We start from the raw sequence: 24,784 nt of genomic DNA, 5'->3' as shown, positions 1-24,784 counted from the left end.
TTCCTCAAACTCTTAGGCATGCATTTCCTCTGAAGAAGCTGCTGTAACATTTTCTCTCTCTGAGATGAAATTTTAATTTCCAGCCAATATATTATGTATTAGCAATGCATCCTGGCAACAAATGTTGCTTGAAACCACATATTCAGAGAGGAAGGTGGGAAGCGCAATTCGAAGACTCATGTTGCAGAGACAGCTCAGCAGAACATGTTGCATGTGGGAAGTGCCCCTGTGGATCCAGAGAAGGTTCCTCTTGAAGGAGTTTCATTTGATCATAAAATCATTTGATTTTATGCAGATCTCTGAGGTGGATCCTTTTGCCTTCAGCACCCCTGATTGGTGCCATCCACAGGAAGGAACACACCTTTTACTGGGCATTTGCAAACCAGTGTTTGTCTTGTGGCAAGCGTTCTGGATGGTTATGGTCATCCAGACAAAACATGGAAACTTTGAAACTGGAAGGTCAGATGCTGAAGGAGGAGAAGGACAGCCACTATTTAAAATGCAAATGGCTTTTGCTGGGCTTGCACTGTACCTGGTGTAAGAGTTAGAATCTCGTTGTCCATGCTGCTGCAGGCTGTGCCTTCCCATTAGTGAGGCTCTTTCTAGTGTCAAAGGCAATGGCTTGCTGATCTCATCTTCTTCCTAACTGAAGTTCCAGAGTGATAAATTGAAAACTATCATGACCAGTATCTTCTACCTCCTCTGTGCTTTATGGAAAACACATGCAGTGAAACAGAGTATCTCCCATGTGCAACTAAAGAAAAGGTCTTTTTGTGTCTTTCACAGTTAATTTTTCAGAGTGTTGCAATTTGTTTTTGTAAGCTGGATGGGTAGTCAATGCACCTGATTGAGAACCTAAGGAGTTCTGTTAAATATGTGAATTAGTGCACAGAGAGTAGGTAGGCAGGACCTCAGAGTTGTAACAACTCCTGAGCTTATTGATTTATTTTACTCCAGTTTTTACATCTTGAAACAACCCTTTGCTACAGTTATAGCACTGGATCATTTGTCTTTCTGTGTCATATTGACTAATTATTTTTTAAAAATGAACTTGCAGCTTCCAGAGCAAATCAGGAGTGACACCATATCAGCACCATAGGTGGCAACCTCTTCCTCAGACAGAGAGACCTCCACATGGTCACACAGCAATGCTGCTTTTGTAAGGCTGCTGGCCCTGCCAAGTGCCAGATCTCAAGGGCTGAAGTACTGACCCTTCTAATACTGTTTGTGAAATCAGTGCAGTGAGTTAGTTTATTGATAGGCACAGTTTCACAACCAAATCTTGCTTATTCAGACTGACAGTCTCACAGCTAATTCCTTTGGACTCTTCCAGAGCCATCATATGTATAAATAATTTAAGTATAGCACTATGTTTTGGAGTGTTTGTATGAATTCAGAGTGTTTTGATACTCTGTGGTACATTCCATCAGAGTAATCTTATGTGTGGGATCATCAGAGCTTCCTTTTGCATTAATACCAAAGCTTTAGTTAATTGTTACTTCTGATTGCCCTACAAAACTGAAAGAGCTGTCTTTTGTCCCTTGGTTTTTGAGTATGGTTTGGGCCTGGATTTTTATTTGTTTGTTTTTCCTATTAATCTCTGAACAACTCGCCTAGATGCTACTAGAAGCATCTGCTGAACAAGCTGTTGCTACCAGCAGTAGAAGTAAAACTCTGCAGATGCAATGTCAAATTTCTGGCCAGTAGTTCATGTGTTTATTACAAAAAAAACTTACCCTGATTCTTAGGATGTGTCACTGAAACATCTTTTAAAAGACTTTTAAACTTTATTTTCAAGAGAAAATTTAGCTATTTCAAAGCTTAGGTACATTGGCAGGCCTAGGACATAGAAGCCCAGGGAAATGAAGGCTGAGATAGGAGCAGGTTCATGCAAATCAATATTGAGTGTAACTGTAGTGGTGTCAGGATGGGAATCTCCAGCAGAGCTGCAGTTCAGTGTATTGAATTGTTACAGGGTGCAGCCTGGTGGGTTACTGGCAGTGCACACGTGCTGGGCTTCTACTTCCAGTTACAGCAACTTCAGCTCATTGAATGTCACACAGTTTAAAAGTAGGGGCTGGGCTGGGCAGCACAGATTGTGACTGATAGCGGGGAAATGTTGCCCTACAATATCATAACTTTTATTCATGACTGGCTAAAACAATTGGGAGGTTAAATTGCATGTGGAATATCAGAAGGCCTTTGTCCTTGGCCTTTGACTTCTTGATCTCTGTAGAGATCTAAGCAAATGTATCCTCCATAGTTTGTGTCTAATGACAAATTGCATCTTACATTGTTTTATAGCACACTGTGGAAACAACTGAGCAATTAGCTTTTGAAGACAGAGGTTATAAATGAGATATAAAAATGGAGACTTTTCAGGAGTTTCAGGTTTTGGTTTTTCATTTGGGTTTTTCAGGGAAACTGGGGGTGGATTTAGAACAAGAGCTCATAAAGAGCCGATGATGTAGGATTTCAGCACTTGAGATTTATCTATTTGTACTTGCTGACTGAAAGGAGCACATACAAATCAAACCAGCAAGCCACTGTCAGATGTGTTGTGGATGAACAGGGAATGGGGTTTTTTTTCAGAGGTTCCACAGGACAGAAGAAAGAAGAGAATGTCAGTTATAAACTTTGAAAGCAAGTGGCTGAAATATGTTCCAAGAGTATTTTGGAGCAAGAGTGCCAGTTTAAATATTTATGCAGTGTTTTATTGTACTGATTCAAATATTGAATAGCACCTGACCCTTGAATTTTTGGATCCTTGCCTGACTGGCACCCCCTGATGCATATATTTGCTTAGAAAACGGCCTTCTGTGGCAGCTGCTTTTCGTTGCAGGAAATTGGGAAAGCTGGATTTTGATCCAATTTTTGTAATGATTTTTATGCTTGACTTTGAATCCAAGAAATGCCTTCCTATGCATCAGTTTCTTCAGCTGAGAATTAAAAGTTGCATTTACCACTGGCTCTCACAAGATTGTGAGATTCTGTAGTGGAAGCTTATGTGGATGTTTTCGTTTTTGCTGTTTTCTCAGACTTCTTTATTGTTCACAATCCTGATCAATATTGGGCAACATTTAACTGGCCTCCAACTTACACTCCCTCAGATACCACCAGACCCTGTGAAAAAATAAGGCTGTTTCCATCAGTAACTTTCTAGTTTGGCTGCCCCTGTGGTACAGACTGTCAGCAGAGCTCCTCTGCCCACAAGAAACTGAAGCTGTGCTACAAACACCTGTCCACTGGCAGCTCTGCTGAAAACACCCTTTTGTCATTAAAACAGCAGCAGTGGCTGTCACTACTCTGGTCTGGAGATCTTCAACTTCTCTAAGCTGTAATTTGCAAAGATTGCTTTTAGTTGCTGCCGTCAGCTGGGATTGTGGCCATGCAAAAGCCCTTTGAGCTGGCAGTTTAGAGTTGTAGGCTAAAACTTTGGTCAATACAGCTACTGCCTGCTACCCAATAGAATCATTTTATGCAGCAGTATTTAGTAGTGTGGTGACTCTCACCTGAGATGGAGTATTTAGGATGTGCTTGATTTAGAGAGAGTGAGCTGAAGTAGCAGAACCTGCTAGTCAGAGGTGTGGCCTAGGCTATTGCTGGGCACACGCCCTGCTCCTGAGCTTGGGTTGTGCGCTGGCAGCTGCTCCATGGTCTGTGAGCACTTGGGTATTCCTGCCCCTTGCCTGCCAGCCTTGCAGCCATGGCTGCTTCTGCAGAGCTCAACCTCAAGGTGCACATGTCCTGACTTCAAAATATCAGCAAAAAGCCTTTCCAAATTCCCAGCCGTGCTCTGTGCTTGTTTATAGCTGAAACCCCAGGGATGCAAGATGGTTTTAGCAAATAAATGTAAGGGATGTGTGGAGGGATTTCTGAAACAATAATTCTCTGTTTCCCTCTGTGTATTTGTGGACTCGGAGAAGAAAATGGAGAATTCAATTGGCTTGTTTACACAAACTATTAAGCTGGCTTAGCCATTCCATGATGAAGTTCCATTTCAGTACTGAGCTTACTAGGCAGTGGAGATAAAAATGATCAATTGGATTGTTTTTGTCCTCCTGTTTTTACATTCTCATTTCACAGGATTGGATCAATGTCTGCCACCATTTCTTCCTGTAAGCATACCCTGAACCTTTCTGCAGACATACACAGCTGCTCCAAGCATCCAAAAACTGTGGTTTTTTTCCACTCTCAAGAAATATAGTGGTGGCTCAGCATTATGGCCATGGTGCTGACTGGGAAGCCAGAGCGAACTAAAATTTTAAAGCATTTGTTCTATTGCAGAGCAATATGGCCTCATGGCCACACTTTCCAGAGGGTGTCCAAAACTCATGCTCTGCAGAGGCTGCCTTTGGCTTCATTTGATCAAACTGATAGGATGGATATGTCAAGGGATTATGCAGGACTGATGTTGTGCAGGCAATTAAAATCTATGACTTGGATTAAAACACAAATGTTAGTATGCTTTGGTGGGATTTTTTTTTGTTTTCTTTTGATTGAGATGCTTTTTGGAGATAAGTTGGAACCAGCTTCTAATTTGCAGTTGTGTGGGGCTTTGGCTTCTGTCCTTTTTATTCCTGACTCTTCTGCCCTGTCAGAACATAGTTTTAAAAAACAAAAATCTGTACAGTTCAGAGGACCAGTTAGGTCTAGACTTTAAGATAAATGCTTAATTTCTTGCTTCAGGACTCTCTTATTTTTTTATTGGGAGCTGAGCTTGACAAAGAAGGATGAGGCCAGTGGCAGTTATAAAGGGTGCATTGTATTTTTACTGCAGTACTGAAGTATTGATTGTTGACTTATTGATAGGCTTAATGCACAACCATTTCCTTAGTTACTGTTTGAATGTCCATTAAAATGTGGCTTGGTGCCAGAATATTGAAGTTCTACATTTATAATATAATTTGTCTATCTAAAAGTACTAATGTGGTTTGGATTAAAAAAAAAAGATGCGAGTTTCCTTGTTTTGTTTTTGTTCAACTTCGCATACTGAATTGAACCTCTGAAGCAGGAGACACTGAAAAGAAGACAGGGAGGCTGACAGAAATCCTAATGTTCTGAGGTTTGTGCCTCTTGGTATTTTTCACCTTTGATCTTTGACATGCTCAGCATGTGCTGAGCTGCTAACAGACATTAAGGAATGCTCTCATTTATTCATTTTTAAACTAGTTATTGTTTTTTCTAGGGGAAAGTTTATTTGTATAGCTTCATAAGTGTGTTGCATGTTAGTAGCACTAGTCATAAAAATGTGCCTGTTGTGGTCACTGTGTAATGCTTCTCCAGATGTGAGGAGGGCCATGCCCTCTCTCCTCCCTGCAGCACCATCAGTAATCTCTGCTCAGTTCCTGGGATGCTTCCCAGTGTGGTGTAATGGTCCATGTTCCTCTTAGTCCCTTCTGCTCGAGTCTTAGGCTCATGCTGCTGATGGCCAAGTTGTCTAGCTTCTAGAAAAGACCACTTATTTTGGACAGATGGGTGTGGAAGGCCTGATGCTATTGCTGTTGCACATGAATAATCCTGTAGAAAGCAGCTGTCCTGATAATTGGGGTGACTTTCATGTATTGATAAGGTAGATGGCATGGAACCTTTAATTTCTGTGAATCACTTGCCACTGTGGTGAGATAGAAGCCTTTCTTTACCCAAGCCTTTCCCTTTAATTGTTGTGGCACAGGTAACCAGGGATCCTTCAGGAGCCATGTCTCCCTTTTATAAAACACAAACCTTCACAAACCAGAAAAGATCAAGCTTGTTTTGGTTTATATATATCTATGGGCTTGGGTGCTGGAATGGCCACACTTTTGGTGGAAAATGACATTTTCAGCTATCTGGTTCTGTCAGGTAATTTTGCTGTTTGTTGTGGCCCGCTGAAAACCAGTAATTACACAAATAGTAAATACTTCACTGTGCCTAGAAGTACTGGAAATTAAGGGAGACCAGAACAACTTTCTGCACTTCTAAGTATGAGAGGAAATACTTGACAAAAGGTGAGGAGCCAAGAGTTTGCCCTCTAGCTACTGTATTGAATGTTATTTGATCTCTCTCACTTAGACTTATAGTCAGGGTTTGATACAGTCCTTTTCCTGTCATTTCAGCTGTCCATTAAATAATAAAGTTTTGTAAGGTAAGGTTTTTCCTGTTAAGAGTCCACTACTTTAAAAGAAATTATTATGATACCTTTGCCAAAAAAAAAAAAAGTTTTTCTCTCACTGGGAAGTTGTTGAAATTGCTCCATCTCTGAGCAAATACCAGTCCGAGTGGTATAATTATCAAGCTGAAGCTTGTGCTGGTATTTGTGTTAAAACTGACTTTTTATCTGCAATGGCATATTCTGGGATTATTGTTTGTTTCTCCAGTGATCTGACTTTCTCCATCCCCCTGTATCAGTGGTCTGCCAGATCTGATACTTCTGTGCAGAAGTGGCCATCGCTATTTTCACCATCTTTCCAAAACATACAAAGATGGTGGAAAAAACTTTCAAGTTTTTTTTTGCCCTATGCAGTTCATATCCATTCAATTACTGTGGTCAGTCTGTGAAATTTTATGGTGATTTTTTTCAAAATTTTGAGTTTGGGTGACAGATGATGAAGCAGTTTGGAAATTAGTCTCTTCTCTTTCATACCAAGTGGGAAAGAGAGAACATAACAAGCCACTTCAGATTTTCAGCTCATCTTTGTGTGGAGTACAATATAATGTCTAATCATTTGTACTCACTTTCCATGGCCTCTCACATGGCATGGTCCCAGCTTACCTGACTTATTCAGAGTTCAGCTTTAAAAGGTAGAAAAGAAAGGACATTACCATATAGCAATTTAATTAACGCTATGGCAACAACTATCTATAGACTTTAAATATTGCAATGCCAATTTCAGTTGTTCTGTTCTACTTTTTTAGATACTAGCAATAGGAAGAGATGATAAATTCCCTCTCTACAGGAGGTTAAATTAATAGGTGCCCCAGAAGGCCTGGAAGGGGCAGGATTTCCTTGCATTCCTTGAATGCTGAATGCCTAAGTCTCCCAAATTGGATAGCAAAGAAAATCTCTTGAAAGATTCATCTTACAAGAAAGGCCCTTGCTGATAATGGAGGACCCTAGGGAAAATGCATTTTGGGTGGTATTAAACTTCAGCAGCTGGAGGATCTTGTTTGGAATAAACATTAATAAAAGTTTTCTTTAAAAAGGAAATCAAGTGTTCTATATCTTTGCCTCCAGCATGTTCTTGCTTCCAATAAATAGACACAGGTATTAAATAGGAGTTAATGTTATTTGCAGGACCCTAGTTCAGTAATAGTACATGAATAATATGCTATATCATAATTGAGTAGCAACAGATATTTTTATATAAAGTATGCATTGATGTATGTAATGATGACTGTGCTACTTAAACTGCAGTTCCATAAGAAAGTGTTTGCCTAATAGTAGGAGAAGAATGATTTGACACAACCCCGCCTGTAAATGCAGTGGTTTGACACAGCCCCCCCCCGCCGCCTCAGTTGCAGTGCCCAGTAGTAGTGAGGAGGATGATGCCTCACTGGATGTCTGTGTTTCACAGCATGGTGTGGTGTCAGAGCTGTGATTCCCTGTCAAGGTAAATGGGAGGCACCCAAGTTGTTCTTGATGGCCAAAGTTAAAGCAGCTGCATTGCTGGATGTACCTCCTGAGTGGTAAACATTGTGTGTTTACTGCTTTTCATTACTGAAATGTATGTTTTGGAATCCTGTCTGCCCTCTTTGGGTGTCCTCTGGAAGGATGTTCTGCGCTAAAGCTTCTCATAATATACATCTGAGTCTGCAGTGCTGCAAGATCTCTAGGGATAGCTGGAGCCTCTTCTGAGCTGTGTTGGGGGAAAGGATAAATGGCATTTGGTGGTCTGTTTTTCATGAATATATAAGTTGTATGACATGAGTGAATCAGCAAAGTATTTTCACAGGAAAGTTCTCTGACGAAACAGTACCGGAAACTTGCAATGTGATCTTAATGCTTGTCTATAGATGCTATGTGGGTGTTGTTCAGTGCAATATCTGATAATGTGTATCCACCAACAAACATGTAAGCATACTGTGGTAGGGTATCATAACCAGAATGAATAACTTAGCCATTTTAAGCAGATGCAGCAGTGCCTGTCTCACTTCTGTGTTGACTAGGGGCAGGCACTTAGTTTCTGGGTACCCACCTAAGCTCTGGCTGTTCCTCTGGGGCTGGACAGAAAGTAAATTCTGCATTGCTTTCTGCATGGTTCTTGCAGTATGGGCTCCTGTGTAGCAGGAGCTCAAGGAAGATTAACAAGACATTTTTGTTTACACCGCTAATCAGTCTTTAGACACTTTATTCTTGGCCACTACTGATCTAGTTCATGTTTGAACTGGTGACCTCTATTTGAAAGTCACTTTGTCCTTTTAATAGTTTTCTGAGTCAGCCTCTGTCCCTTCCTGAGAGTCTCTTTATCTATACTCTTGAAAAGGTTGTTCTTTTTTTGTGAAAGACTAATCCCCATTTTGTATGGCTATGCACATTGCATTAAATGAAAGTTCTGTGCATTCCCCTCACTCGCCTGGAATGAGTCCTTGCTTTTCTTCTGATCTAACAGCTGGTGACTCAGTTCCAGTGGGCTTCTGTTACCTTCACTTTTGAAGGTTTGCATGGACAAATGAGGAGAAGGCGGTGGTGAGTCTCATTCCCTGCAGCCCATTGTTTCCCAATCTCTACCAAGTTTATATTCTTGAGTTTGACCTTTCTCTAGGCATTTGCTTTTACTAGAAGCATCTGCCCAACTCCAGCTAGCTGACCTTATGACATATAGCATTGCCAATCCTTCATCTTGAGTCTAAGATTCTGTCCCTCCCAGTTCTTTTCCTTCTAGCTCTTCCCATTCTCTGGCTATCTCAGTGTCCTCACAATGTCTTTGCAAAGAATTACTGGGTTATAACTTGGAAGAAATGGTGGCATAAGTACTTTTCAGCATCAGAAGGATAGAGATATATGGATGGATAGTCATTGTGAAAGGCATGTGAGTACAAAAGTAATAATTACTGACTTCAGTCTTCTAGTTTGATAGCCAGGTGAAACCTTTAGCTTTTAAGATCTGTGTTTTGTAAGGGATTTAAGGGTAGGATAAGCTGTTCATACCTTTGTTGTGCCTTTTAGTCAAATTCAACAGATGGATGCTTTTAGTTCCTCTGCTGGAAGTTGTATCCTTAGCATTATCTAATGTAAGACGACAAGGCAAGGAGATTCAGGCAGAGAAATGAAATGATGAAACTCCAAATGACTTAATTTGGTCCACAAAGGACAGATTTTTGTTTGTCTTCCAATCATGTCAATCCTGCTTGGAAACGCTGCTGGGAGGAGACCTGATGGTTTTAATATGTATAACTGCTTAATCATTCTGCTGATGACTATGATATAAAATCATTAACCAAGCAGACATGGCCATGCTGTGTGTGAGCCAGGGCTGAAGGAATCTCCCTTCCCAGTCTCTGGGTATTCTGTGATCTGCTTGAACACTGTGTTTCCACTCCTCCAGGAAATGGAGAAGAGAACAAGCAACACTGACAGATGTTACTCATGTCACTTAATGCAGGACTGGAAGGCCCTTGGATATTAATGTAATGAGCACACTATAAAGACCTGAATAGAGTAGACCTGACTTCTAATTAAGCCTGCTGAGATGCCAGTACTGATTTCAGTCGTACTTTCACAATGAGAAATGCAAGGATGGTTTTACAAAGCAGCCATACAACTGCTGTTGTTCACTTTAACCTGTGTGCTTGTGGGTGTTCATTTTCCATGCTGGACAGCAGTTCTAGTGCCACTTTCTTCAGAGCTGGTAGCTGTAATTAAAGGAAAAGCACAAATTTAGTTTCTTATCTAAGAAAAACCTAATATATTGTCTTCATCCTGGCTTTTCACTGCTAATTTCAGAATGGCATGGCATCCCCATTCCAAGCAAACATCCTTTGCGTTTTGGGATTCAGCAAGTCTTTTTAGGTCCATCACTAGTGTTTGTTGCCTCTTGGCACCTTGTGGTTTAATATGGAGAGCTGTCTGGATTCCTTTGGCAGAGAATTGAGCGAGTTGTTCTTCCTGAATGTGGGAATGCTGCTGGAGCCCCATATCTTACACCCAGCTGGCAGGGTGGGCCCATGTGTTTCAGAAGGAGGCTGGGCTGCCCTTTTGTGTAGCACTCATCATCATAAGGGGTGAATGCATCTATCTTCATCTGTCTACTACTGGTGAGCAGGCTGGGAGCCACAGCTGCTTCTGTGTGCCCAGTCAGGCCCTGAGCTGCAAACAGCCTGTGCTATGTGATGTAACATGGCCAAGATGGTTCTGAATCTGCAGGCAAGTTTCTGCGTGACTGTGTTTTATCCAGTCCAAGATGGATTGAATTGCTGCGGAAATTAAAAATATGGTCTTGGTTCTGCATATATGACTCCTCTGTTAGTGTTGCAAGTCCATGTATAATTGCTGTCTCTTAGAGCACTCACAGCTGGTACTATAACCCTGAAAAAACAAAGGCAAAAGCACAGAATCGTTTCCGCTTTCATGCATGTGGATGTGCATTTCTGTGTGGTGCCTTTTGGACTTGATGTGATGGGGAATTTGGAGACATTTTGTGAGAAGCAGGAGCATTGATAATTGCATTCTGGTTAATCATCACAGAAAGCTCATGTTTGCTCCTAGCTGACGCTTTCAGCTTCTGCTGGAGTTAATAATTCATTGCTGGACTGTGTCAAAGCATGCTCTTAAGTCAGGTTCCTCCGTGGATTGCTGGTATCAGTAGGAGTCAGAAGAGATGAAAGATGGGCTTAGTGTTTGACAGCTATTAACTTGGTGTGGGCCTCTAGGCAGTGTTAGGTTAACTTCCTCATCCTGTGCTTCCCTGTGTTTGGGAATGTGAGGGACGTGGGAATTCAGCTTCCTGTGAAGCTGTGTTAGAATTTCAGTAGCCAGACAGAAGAATGCTGAAATGAAGGTGTGAATATCAGTGGCCATGTGGTTCTGGTTTAATGGGCTGTGGGTCGAGAGGATTTGCTTGCCACGATGCTGGGGTGACAGTTTTATAAAAGAGCTATTTCACTACGAGGTTGAGCTGCTTTCCAAAGCACGGTGCCAAACCTCCCAGGGAGAGTGTGCTTTTACCACCGAGGGCTAAATTTGGTCATGTCGGTGCTTACAGTCATCTGCAAGAGGGATTGACATGCAGGGTTTGTACATAAAAAAGGGGTTAGCAATCTGAATTAAAAATTAACACATTCTCCTCATAATTACAGACTTACAGCAGGCTAATGCTGTACAAAAGAGGGCTTTCCAGACAGAGTTTAACGGCCCCGAAGCCGAGCCATCACTTCTCTCCCCCCTCCTTTTAAATTAGCATTGGCATGTTTAAAGCACTCCTCAAATTCTGCTGCAAAATAGCTGTTTGGCTTTCAGTTGTGGTTTTTGGTGGTGTGAGTTTTTTTTAAAGGTGATTATTCCTTTCAATGCTAAAGATGGAAAGTGGTTTGCATATTCATGGCACATTATAATTTTGAAAATAATCTCCTAGTGGATATTTAACAATGGCTTTGGGTAAATGGACACTTGTTGCTCTTTGTTTAAACGATTACATCTCAATTATCACTTGATGGTGAGAGCATGGGTAATACCCTCGGTTCTTTGTCAAATAGGCTCTAATTAAAACTGGTTCCTGCACTTGCTTCTTGGATAAATATGGACGTGAGGTAGTTCAGTGACGCCCTGTCAAATTGCCGAATTGAGTGCAGGTTCCCCATTCATCCGGACAAATGATACCACTAATTGGGGTGTGGATGGCAGTAACAGCACTGCCAGTGTTGGTGCTAATCCTCTCTGCTTGGCTGGACTCCCCCCAGCTCTCCCCTGCTCGGGACCAGCATTCTTCTAATTTTACAGGATTTGTTTCACTTCCCCCTGTATCTGCCTGGTCACACAAAGCACTGGTTCTCAATCGGTTCTCTCAGGGGTGTTTCCTGCTCTCTGCCTTTACATCCTGCCTCTTGTTTGGTAGAAATTTAGTTCTAAAGCTGTGTTGAAACTCAGGTGTCCTTTGAGCTCTGTAACAAGCCAGCAACTCCCAGTGAGTGCATTGGTGCTTTTTCCCCTGAAGGAGACTGGCTCCTGTGATGATGATACTGGATGTTACCGGAGCTCATCACTTACCTGTTCTAGTTTTTGTTTTGACTCTGGATGGCTCATTTGTCTTAGTCCCTGTAAGTTAGCCCGTTGCAACAAAGCCCAAATTCCCTGCTAGGCAGGCCAGTAGCATTGTAACACACTCAACCTGATTTTTGCTCTGCAGTGTGTGAGCATAACTGTATTGATGTTGAAATGTTAGCCTGGGTTTTTTTCCTCTTCTCTTCACCACAACCAGCTTGGATTGGATTGGACTCCTGAACACTCTGGCTGCTTTTTCTGCATCCCTCTGAAGGGGTAGGATGAATGTGCAGAGCTGAAGACAGAGGAAGAGACCTCGCCTGTCATTAATGCTGGATAATCACCCTGCTGGCCTTGCAGAGAGGACCAGCTAATGCTTTAAGGCTTTCTCCAGAGCCAGTATGACAGTGCAGTATTTGCTGCTGCTGCTACACTGCTGGATTAAGCAGAGAAGAAATTTTGGGAAGGAGCTACCTATCACTGTTACAACTCGCTGCCAGCAATGTTTCTCAATTTTGCTGGCTAATGCTCACCAGCAATGGCAGACATTGAAACTGTAGAGCTTCAAAACATTGCTAATACAGGAGCAGATCCAGGGATGCTGGTCCTATTCTCCACCTTAACCCTGTTCAGTGCAAGACTGAAAGAAAAGGAGATGATATCATTGATTGCAGGCTGCCATGTTTTATGGTTTGTTGGTGCTTTTGTTTTTATTTAAGGTAAGGGTGATTGCATCTTTTGATTTTTTTTTTTGTAGTTGTGATGAAGGAATCTCCTTCACTCCGGAGATGAAGCTTTACCTAACAAGGCAGGAGGTCATTGTGAACACCCAGAGATAGAGTGAGGGAATGATCGCGACCCAGAGACGGATATTCTTACTCCAACGGCTTCTGTGTTCTCTCTGCATTGTCATTCTCTTAGAGAGATGATGCTTTCTACTCAGAAGGAAGACTTTTGCAGTTTTCCTTAGCTGGGGCCCAGGAGCCCTGAACAGTAGTTTTCCTTCTCCTCCCACAGTCACATCAGAGTGCAGAAGTGATTGATGCGTGAGCTGACTGAACGCTCCACTAAATTGATTGCCAGTGAAACAGATAGCAGCTCCGACATCTTAGCTGGGTTAGCACTCACAGTTGTTTACACTAACAGCCATTTGGGGTGGGCAGTTTCTGTTAATATCCTTCAAAGCTGTTGCTTTAAGAAATCCATAGGTAATGGGAGACAGTGCTGTGCTGAGCTACACAGGGAAGGCTTTCCCTGCTAATGCAATATGTAAAACAAAGTACAGATACATAATTGTGCTGACTGTAAAGCATAGAGCTGCAGTTGCAAGGAGGTTCTGCAGTAGCATTATATCGCCAGAAAATAACAGAGAATGTCTCTTGAGAAAAGCAGCATCTTTAAAGTTGTGGCTAGCAGCTCCAGATGGATGATTGTGCTGCTGAAATCCCTGGGAGGCTGCTGTCTGTCCTAAAGAGTCAACTGTCCCTCCAGGTACCTTTACCTGTTTCAGAGTTTGGCTAGGAAGCAAAAGCTCTGTGTATCCTTGGTGCTTCTCTCTCTGCACCACTAGTGGGTTATGCAGACTAGAGGTAGGTAGGGGGAGAAGCCATCAAAACCAGAGCAGTGTGTGTGAGGTGAGTGGCAAGTTACTGAAGCAAGCCCAGCAGCAGTGATGGTGCCAGACATGGATGCTCAGAAATGCAGGAGGAATGCCAGAGTTAAATTATCCCTGCAAATGTATTAACCTTCCTCTCCCAAGAGGGACTTTGCCTGCACTATGGGGTGTAGCTGGTTGTGATCAATAATTTTCCCTTCAATGCAACTGACTGCAGTTTTCCTCTAAGAATGTTGGATTCAGACCTGTCTCCTCCACTCATGACATGCCTGGTGGGAGCATTCAGATATTCAGTGTTGATTTGGTCACAAGCAGAGAGGGATTGCTCCTTGCAGTCACTTGAGGAAAATCACCTTTAAGATAAAGTTTGTTGATTTCAAAGCCAAAACACACTGTAAGAGATCACTCTGCCACCTGCAAAACTCTGAATTGTGCAAGGTGCATCGATGCCTTTGGGGTAGGTGAGCCTGAGCCACAGAGCACCTTCTGCAGACATAACCCTGTTAATGGGAATTGCTCCCAAACCAGAGACTACAATGTTAATTCAGAGACTCCTGTTTTTTCCATATAAAATGTCGTGCACCATATTTTCTGATATTTCATGTCTAACATAGACATTGAAGTGTTTTAATTTAAACAGAAGTGGAAAGAACAAATTGGTGGTGATTTTGTAGGTATGTCAGTGTTCATGCACAGTAAAACCTTCTCCTGATAGCTTTTTGTTCTTTGTTAAACGCAGACATCTCAAGTCTGGATTTTTTTTGCATGTGTGTGTTTGCAAATTGAAGATGTGCATTTGTGAGCAGAATTACTGAACTGTGAAATGAAGTGATGTGGCAGCAGGGCTGTTGTTCTGGAATTTAAAAAGAATTAACTTTGAATTTAGGAGTGTCACCAGCAGTTTGCAGACTGGAGCTGGGTTGGCACCATGGGTTAAATGTGCACTTGGGACCCGTGACAGTAACTTCTCAGTAGTGTTGCACGCACATTCTGTGAAATGCTTTTTCATGGTTGTACGTTTGGCATATTAGCAAGTGCATTCTTTATTCCTTTGGTGCTTCTAATTTTTTTCCTTGAAGATGGGGGTGGTCTGTTTCTCGATTTTTCCGTGGCTTTCTGCACTGTAATGATGGCACCATCACCTGACTGCTGGAATACACTGGCCTGACTTTAATCATCGGGTGACTGGCTCTTAGCATGGTTTCATCTCTGCTGTTTTACATCTCCTCTTGTAATTGCATGATTGCTTGCAGCATTGTTTTTCTCCTGGTGACAGTGAAAGGCACACGCGAGTATTTATGTAACCTTATACTTTTCCGTTTGATGTTTAAAGTGTAGGTGAGGAAGTGGTACTTTGCAAATAAAATTCTCTTTATTTGATTGTAAGCAGCATATTTTCACCCCTTACGTGCAGTCATTTTATTTTCCCACCTCATGTGCAATCATTTGTAAGACAAGGTTATATATACACACACTCTTAAATATCATATGGAGGAAGAAGTAGGTTGAGCCTTTATGAATAACAAGGCTGCATTTCTGTAGTGCTGACAGTTTCATTGATGTATATATGCTTACAATTAAATAACCTGTGTAAAGCTACAAAAATGTGCGATGTTTAACATAAATAGTATCTCAGTCTTTTAACTACTAAATAACCAAACGCAGCAAAACAATGGAGAATCAAAGCTCGCCTTTAAAGAGCATCGACAGCAATTAATATGCAGTAAAATTATCTGCCTGTACAAGTTGTACCAACAGCTCTGCAGGTCTAAAATGGCAGAAGCTTTCAGTTGCTGTATAAAAATCAAACTACCATTTATTTCAGCCTCATGGTATGTGCAAATTCATGCAGCTCAGTTAAGGGAATAGCTTCACAACTGGTGTTACAATCTGTGGCTGGAGTGCTGCATCACAATGCAGCAAATGCATTTTCCACATTAACCAAACATGACAGCTGAAACGATTATTAACCATGCAATATGTCGGAAGTCATCAAAAATTCACATCAGGGTAATTGCAGCGGCTCAGGGAAAAAAAAATAGTAGCATCTCTCTCCTCTTGCCTGCCTGCCGCCTCACCCCCTCCTAATTCCTACATGGTACAGTCCGTTAACAATAAAATATCCTTCTGTAACCTATAAACTGTTACTCCCATCAGTTACTGGTTTCAGACTGCTGCTTTTCCTAGAATTTGAATAAAGCACCACTGGAAAAAAATATATAGGTGCTTTACAGGCAGTGGTGTTCAGCCGTGGAAAGCAGCTGCTTTCTTATTGTCTTGCTGGACTCTTGACTGTCTCAGCCATTTCAGGACTTGCAGGTTTGATTTATATATATATTTTTTAAGATGAGAATACTTGAACATTAATACAGATATTTAGGCTTACACAGCTGTATCTACCAGGCAGCTGAAGTGTGGCAGTTAACAGCCAGCATTAACAGGTTTGTAACTCCTCAGTACTGAGATCTACAGGTAGGAATGTCTGTCTTTTAAAATATATAAAATGAGGGTAAAAAGCTTGCTTTGATAAGAGAGAGTTTTCCTTCAGGTGTCTTTTATGGCGGTTTTTCTTTGTACTGTTGCTGCAGGTTGTTTTAATTTGTAAGTGAGTAATGAAAGAGAACAGGTGGGTAGTTTTGGAGAAAGGGTCCTTTGCTCACAGAAAAGAAATGGGAAGGTCTGTGCCTTTACCTTCCAATGTTCTTCGCTAGAGCAGCTGTTGGGTGGGGCAGTCCAGCGTCTGCTTTGGGTTTCATTTGTGTTGCCTTTTTAAAGACCCTCTTGACATTGCTGACTTTGCTTTTCATTTAAGCAGAAATACAGTAGCATAACTTTCTGAATGCCTTTATTCCTGATTTCTCTTCCCTGGGCTATGAAAAGTCTATGGAAGTATTTTAAACAAAAAATAAAGATGCTACATGATTATGATTTTTTTTCTCCTGCTTTTCATTGTGGTGCAGAGATGTTGGTCCATTCTGTTTCCCCTGTTCTTACATGTGCACTTATGATTTATTTAGAAGACACGTTAAACTTTCTTTAATCTTATTTTGAAGTAAGGATTTCAAGTGTAAGACAAAAATAAGAGAGAAAATATTTCTATTCTTTCAAAGCAAATGAAGATATGTGGAGATTTGCTTCTTTTTGTTAATTTCTTAAATGAGGTGGTGAAGCATATTTGCTTAGTCAAGTGGAGTTTGCAGCCTAGGTCCCACCTCTCTTTCAAGTGAATAGGATACATTATGAAAAGGGTTAATCCAGTAAAGTTATAGTAAAGGGAAGCAGTCAGGGAATTAACATTTATATAAATGTGGTGGTCATGACTAGCTGGGTGGGTGGCAGCTCATTTAATACTCCCAGATCTGGGAGACTTAAAGGCTGCATGAAACCGGGAGCTCTGCCTGGCTTTGGTATGGGGACAAAAGTACAGGGTGGGTTGATTTTTCTGCGTTTCATTCAGTTCTATTTTTGTATATGGAAGGAAGCATTTTAATAAAACATACTGTGCTGGGATGGCACCTGGGCTCTTTCAGTAGAGTGACTTTCCTCCTTTGGGTCTCCCTCCCCAAATATTAAGCTGCCTGTGTGCCGTGTTCGACACTCTTGCTTTTATCAACTGAGAAATTCTCAGAGGGAAGATGTGGAACAGTGGCATAGCATGGCCAAAAAGTTGCCTCTTCCAACCAGATTACCTGTGCAAAGGCGGGGGGGGGGGGTCTTTCCACAAGGCAGCTCAGCAAAAAAATCAAGTAAAGGGCAATTAAACGTGTGGTTTGCCTGTGTAAAAACATGGAGGAAACCATCCCATCCCCACTGACCCTGTATGGGAGACGACTCAGTTATCCTTGCAGTTAGTACAGTGTGGCAAATTATTTTCCTTTGTTTGAAGTGGGTGGGAGACAGACTTCAACTAAGCTCCATAAATTAATGTATGAAAAAATGACTGAGCCGCTGTAAAGAATAATTAGCTATAGGTCTCTTATAGCAGGGTTTTCCGTGATATCTGTTGGCAGTATCTGCACTTGACATTTAATTTACATTAAAGTCCAAAAGCTTGTGTGCCTTGTTAATGCAAGGTGCAAATAAAGGCATGCACTGCTAGACAGTTCCTTAGCCAGGGTGGAGTACAGCCAGAGGAGAAAAATGGAAACCTATTGTCTGTGGTGTATCCTCAGCACACCGGCCTTGTGCCCCAAGTCTGGAAAGTTTAAACCTTAGGTTTATTACACAATAGGAGAAATAAACTGAAAAAGGATAAAGTGTTCAAAAGCATACACTCAAATTCAGCAGAGAATTTGAGTGTATGCTTTTCTCTCTGAGCCCTTTAATGTCTAACATTTTAAAATATAAGTTGTATAATTATGACAGGCATATTCCAGACTTCTGCTCCTTAGTTTAATGATCTGTAATTAATAATTCATATGTAATTTAAATAATTAACTTTGTGAAATGTATCGGTAATGTAGTAAAGAAAAACCATTTCTAAAGACCATGGCATGTTTAAATTGAGGATTTAAGGATATCGTGACATATGTGAACTCCAAATTGCTTGCTTTCACTGTCAGTAAAATATTTATATTTATCCTAGGGGATAAGGTGTTATGTTGAAAATAGCTATTAGGTGAACAAAGTAGCTATTATTTATTTACAAATACTGAGGAAGAATGGGGTAGCTAACTTGGGCTTATTTTTTTTAACTCAGGTGGATGATTTTGCCAAATCATCTCATGTTATTTAAGAGGGCTGAACTTCAAATTTGCACATTTTCTTGACATTCCAGTGTGTATTAAAAAAAAAAAAAAAAGCCTACATTCTTCACTCTACATTGAATGTAATCTTGTCTCTTTGTCCTGTTAGCCTCTAAGCGAAATAAAGTGAATTTAACTTGGGAAGGGTTTTCTTTCCCTGTATGTGTTTTTCTGAGAGACTTCAAACTGCAGTAGAAATGTTATAGGAACCCCTTTTGTGGAGGTACAGCACAGGGGTAAGCCACCTCTGCTGGATCAGGATGTGCATCCTGGTGTAACTTGGTTGTTGCATTTCCATTGCTGACAGGATTTTGATGTCTGAAGCAGGCGTTGTCCCTTTGAGGCAGTGAGCGTTCGCTGCCTGCCTCGCTTTCTGTCTGAAATGCAGATGGAGGCTAAAAGATGCTGCTTGGCTTTTCTTTTCATGGAGCAGAAAGATAACTCGCGCTCCTCGGGAGTGTTCAGGGAGTCGGTACGCAGGCTTTCAGCTGTGGGATGGGGGCACAGCAGCCGAAATCTTTCTGCTCGAGTCAGCCTGAGAACAGGGACAGTGTGAGGCTCAGTACTGCCAGGCTCACTACTTGAATCCAGAGGAGGTAAAGAGAACTGATTTTTTCATTACTGTTTTTTTTTACCTACAGTTTCAGACTAACTTGAAGGCATTTAACTGTTTCAACTCATCTGAAATTGTGAAGGAAGATATGTGGAAATATCAATCATGTTTCAGTTTTCAAAAAAATCCAGAGAACATCCTTGTTTCTCACAAACAGCAAGGTTACACGTTCCCAGTCAGACAAGCAGAAGGATAAAGCACTTAGCAAGGGGCAAGGGATGGGGGGGACTGAAGGACTGCAATAAAATTTTAGAAGTGAATTAGAGAAGGCTGGGTGTTAATGAGTAGCAGGATTGTTTAATAATTTGCCCCTCTTGCTGGTGATCCATCAGAAATGTCATTTTGGGATAAGGAATACTTTATTGATTGATTGGGGTGACTGTTTGGCTTTGGATGTGATACTGAGAAATGAATTTTCTGCTGCCAGGTTAAGTGGGTTTTTGTGGTTACCTATATGTTAAGGTCAATATACAGTTAGTCCAGCAGCAGACACTGCAAGCTTGTCTGTGTGCCTCCTTTATGCCTTTTGCTTCTCTTTTCAAACTATTGCCTTACTAGCCAGTGTTTTCTGTGGGATTCAGAGAGATACAGAGCTGGACACTCCTCTTTCCTCAGTTGTATCAATTTTTCCTGTGATGCCCATGAATTTCCAGCGGCTGCTTTCTCAGCTTGCAATTTCTTAGGAGACTCCTCGCCAGCTCCCAGTACAGGGAATTGAGGTGTGGTCTGCAGTAGCAACTGTGCTTCGTCCATGCCCCTGCCATGCAGGGACGTGACGCGGGCAGAAATTCAGCATACAGGTTTCATTTGTCATCGTGTTATTCGAGCATGGTTTCCTCTTAGAGCAGGGAGAATGCACAGCTACTTCTTGAGGAAACGTGGAGTAACCACGATGCTAAAATGGCAGCGAAAGAAATAAGAAAATGGCGTCATCAGTGAAATTGGTTTCGATGGCTTGATTTGAGGGCGTCCTGCCTGATGCGAGCATGTTTCCAGCAAGAGGTATTACATTACAGCCTTAGATAAGACTGTACAGTGAAGGTATTAAATCATTTAAATCTGTAGGTTTTTTCACAGTATTCCCTTAAAAAACATGATACCAGAGAGGCGGGTATAGCGGCTTATTCTAGTGGATGATCAGAACTTATCTTCGTTTGCATGCTACAAATATTTTTATTATGGGATTACATTGTGGATCTCAAGCCCACTGGTATTATCTCATGATTTAATTTACTTAAATTCCAAAAAGAGGCAAAGCCTTGAGTTTTGATTGTGGATCTCTTGACGTATTTGTGATTTTTGTAGGCTTGTATTTTTTATTCAGGATCATAATGCAAGGACTTGTATAGCACAGGGGAGAGGCTGTAGCCACTCATCATAGCACTGAGCAAAGCCCCACACTAAGGTCATCTCTCTGCATTCAAAATGTCAAGAAAAACAGGTAGCCATATATTTGGAAAGTTGATGAATGAGCTCGGGTTTCAGACTGTGTGGTCTGTTCGCTCTGTGCTGATGCCAGTGCCACAGGAGATGGGCTTTCCATGGGTCCTGCTGCTGCTCCTGCTGGCCTGATCTGTGTGGAGACATTCCCTCACCCAAGAAGTCGTAATTCCAAGTGAGATAGTCCTGTGTTTAATTGCCTTTGTGACATTTTGGTTTCTTTGTCTTGATTAAGACAAACAGAAATGCCATCTGAGGTGTTTTCAGGTGTAATGTACCAGCTGAACAAGCTTCTTCTAGAGTAATGTCTCCTACTGCCACAGTTGGCTGGCAAGAGTCTCTCTACCTTCTTTCTAGTTTTCCATTTTTATGTTTATTCAATTAATAAAACACAGATGTTTATATTCCTGATAAAAATATTCAGGAATGTAAAGATAGTAATATCTTTCTAGTTCAAGTTTTTTATGTTCATTGTTACTCCTGTTCTTTTCATGACCTTTTCAGCAGGTTAGGGCTATTCTAGACTTTCTGTTTTGGCATTGCACAGATCTCCTTTGTGCTTTATACTTTGAAAGGACCTGGGATTGTTGTTGGACCACTCCCAGTTATATCATAGGGAGAAGGAAAATGAGTATGTGCCTGGAGAGAAAGACAGGATCACTAGAGAAAGTAGCACTGTTGTTCACGCTACTTTTGTGTTGCATTAACAATTGCTGTCAAAAATGATCTGTGTAGTGGAGGCTGGTGATTGTATGTGAAACAGAACTTTATTCTAATCAACTTTGCTGCAAAATTTTGGATTAAGAAATGTATTATCTTGGTTTTATGCTATTAAAGTCTTTGTGACTTTGAAAAAAAGCTACAGCATTCCCATGCACTGTGCAGCCCAACATAACAGGGCAACAATTTTTAAAACTCTGAAAATGAGAAACTAACTTGTGTAATTGAAGTTCTGTTGATTTCACTGTGATGGAGGGGAAAGACAACAAGTAGTATGGATAATTACTAATATTTTAATAATTAGGTATGTTGTGTAAGCAGTATATAAATTATATATATTGTGATGATTGATATATTGTGGTGTTTTTTAAAACTCATGTCCTACTTCACTCATTCTAATTGCACTTAGATTTGTTAAGTCTTGGAAATGTCTTTGACATATTTTTAAAGAAATCGAAAGTACACAGGAATGCTGCAATGAGTTCTCATGTTATGTCAGGAGTTAAGCCACGTGTAAGTACAGTTTTAAATGAAATACTGAAATCTCATAGTGCATGAACTCACTGAGCATCCTGTGTTGAATTAGAAACTAAAATTAAGCGGAGTCATGTTTCTTGCCAGCAGTGATGATCTCCATTTATACATGGAACAAGTAGTGCCACATAGCAGAGTTCGATTTTGGCGCTGCTGAGTGCCTGGCACAATATTCCTGCAGGCAATCTGAGCAGTGGTATTTTTCTAGACATTTCCAGTATGATAAAGCTGTACTTCCTGTATGTTTCATGGTAAATTTTGCTTCTATTCACTGCAGATACCTGAGCTCTCCTTGCTGGCCACGTGCTGCAGATGTGCTCTGGAGGACTGCGGTTGGGTTGGGATGTGGTGGTGCCTCTCAGTGCTGGGGATGGTTTGATATTAACTGATGGTTTGGTATAAGCCTTCTATGCTTAATGGATGGTGTCCTGGCTGAAGTGAGCACTAGGAGGTGTTTGTATTTCTTCCCTTCAAGCCTGTATGTCTGAGGAACACATTTCCAGTCTTCACTTGCCAGATTCAAACAGGCCCAGCAAGAGTCAAAGAGCATGCACCATCTGCCCCTGCTTATGTTAGAGCTGATCCGTGATTTTCCCAAGGAATGCTTCTTTCAGCAGTTTGAGTTTCTCCTGTCATGGCTAGAAGGAATAATGATATTTATCCAACACAGCAAAATCCAATGTTCCTGGATACCGTCTTAAGATTACTGTGAAAGCTGCATGAATTTCACAGATCAAACAGTCTAACCAGTAAAATAATACAGAAAAGAGTGCTAGATCTTTGCATTGCAGGCACTAACCAGCAGCAGAGAGCTCTTTGTAAATATTTGCTTAAGGCTCACTCTGTAACACGGATTAAAGACCGTGTTCAAACCTGGTCACTGCATCAACATGTGCCGATGGCGAGGTAGGGGAGGCTTGTTCCTGCCCCAGTGCTTGTCTCTGGGAAAGGCTGTTCTGTGCATCTTCCATGGTGCACACAACCCCAGGGAGAGCCTTGTGGGCAAGTGGAGGTGCCCCTCTTGTTCTGCACTGTGCGTGGGCTCCAGCCTGGCCTGCATTGACTCCTGCTGCTGCTGGGGTGAGGCCCAGGTTGCTGCTTCTCCATCATGGATGGAAGACAGTATTATAGCTCTGCAAAATTTGATTTTGCTGTAGCAGGAAGCCACTTTAATAACCCTGAAGTAATCTTTAAAATTGCTACTAGTCACGCAAGGAAGCAGCGATGAAGGCAGGCTTTGTATATATTAATGACTTACTGCCACTGAAATGCTATTGTCTTGCAGAGTGAGGAAGAATTCTAGCTTGACTCTCAAACCAGCTGATCATGAATATTGACTGCAAGTGTGTAGCACAGTCACAGTGCACAGGGGGATGTGATTTGACCTCTGTGAAGGCAGGTAGCAGAGCAGCAGATCTTCCCCAAACCCAGTGTTTGGCTGTATTAGCACAGTTTTGTGTTCTAGCTATTGCTATGTGCTTTTCCCTTTTCAACTTCAACATGGCTGTTGCTTTGAAAGTCTCTGATGCAACAGCAGGCTCTTAGGTCTTATCAAACTCTAAAGCCTTCTGGTTTTTCCCTGCTTTTTCTGTTCAGTCAACAGGGAATTAAAAATGTTACAGGATTTCCCACTCTAAATGTGATGGTAAGGAAGTTGAGAAATGTATGTTTTAGTTTGACAAGTGCAGCTGTCTAAGGCTAGGGAAATGTTGTATTGCTAAATCCTTAAATTGAACAACGTATAGAGCTATGGGATGAGACTCATCAGACTGTCCTTTCCAGTGGACCTTTTGGTCTGTGTACAATGATGCACTCCTTGCCTCTCATGCAGCTTTGAAGTGATACTGACTGGTGAATCACCTTTCTTTGGGTTATCTTCCTCTCTGCCCTCAGTCTGTTTTGGCCCCATAGCAGTTTTGCCATCTGAAGCTCTCCAAGGAGGAAGCCAATTTCACAAATGCTCTTGGCTCAATGTGCTTGGTAGCTGATCTTTGGGCATCTGCCTTGCTGCTTTGAAGGGCACAGTATTGCACAGGCCAAAGTATGTAGTGAAGCTGCTTATCTGCATGGCTTTAGCCCAAAAAACCTGATGCTTTCTGAAAAACAAATCATGGGAGGCCTAGGGAAGCTTCCGTATTGTATTCCACATGGTGGTGTCACACATACAAAGGAAGAGTGAATAGACTGAAACACTGCCCATGCTACATTGGTGTGTCACCATCTTCAGGAATACAATGGTTGGTCATGACTCTTCACCCTTTGGCCTATTTAAAGCCAGCCAGCAAGCACTGATGCTTGTGTCAGCACAAACAATAATTTAGATTTAAAAAGTGACAGGTAGTTTTGCTTCATTTTCTGTTTCCAGAGAGAACATGGCCAGGAGGGTTGTGCCAGGGTACACCACCTCAGGAGTAGGCTCAGAAGTGTCCATGTTTTCAGTAGGATTGTATTTATTTCTTAGCAAATTATTTCTTAGAATTGCTAGTAGAAATACTAAATTCAGGTGCTTCACCTGGATTTGCCAGAGTGATTTTTGTTAACTGTCCCTGCTGGATTCACTGGATCTACTGGAAATCCAGCACTTGGAAATATTTTAATCAAAGAGCAATTGACTTGAAATGGTCCCAGATTGTTCATTTCATTTTCTTCTTTCTTTCTGTGCCAGTGAAAAAGTACCCATTGCTGTCACCATCCAAAGCCTCAATATACTATTTGGCAACACTCGCTTTCTCTTGACAGCTTGAACACTAAGATCAAGTATTAAAAGTATGGCCTGGCTGATGAAAGTAATTAAGAGACTTCTCTCAGCCAGGAGAGTTTACTAACCTCATTTACTGCAGTAAGTGGAAGAGACTTTCAGTCTCCTGTCAAAAAGAGACCATTGGTGTGTGCACGTGTGCCCTTTTGTACTGATAATGAACTGCTGGAATTCAGGCTGGAGC

The 24,784-nt window shown here is 41.5% G+C and overlaps 1 protein-coding gene across 7 annotated transcripts in view; it reads left to right on the top strand.

The window, feature by feature from the left end:
* Positions 1-24,784, top strand: part of NUP93 (nucleoporin 93) — a 78,365-nt gene that overhangs the window by 19,370 nt on the left and 34,211 nt on the right. The window contains exon 1 of one of the 7 annotated variants that reach the window (XM_030955842.1): positions 15,977-16,109. The exons of the other annotated variants lie outside the window; for them this stretch is intronic. The gene's annotated coding sequence lies outside the window, so the exon portion shown is untranslated. Of the gene's footprint in view, positions 1-15,976; positions 16,110-24,784 lie in introns of those variants that run through there. 7 annotated transcript variants of the gene reach the window in all.

This window comes from Camarhynchus parvulus, chromosome 11 (assembly GCF_901933205.1).
Source record: "Camarhynchus parvulus chromosome 11, STF_HiC, whole genome shotgun sequence".
Taxonomy (NCBI): domain Eukaryota; kingdom Metazoa; phylum Chordata; class Aves; order Passeriformes; family Thraupidae; genus Camarhynchus; species Camarhynchus parvulus.
This window is presented reverse-complemented; position numbering and strand designations above follow the sequence as displayed.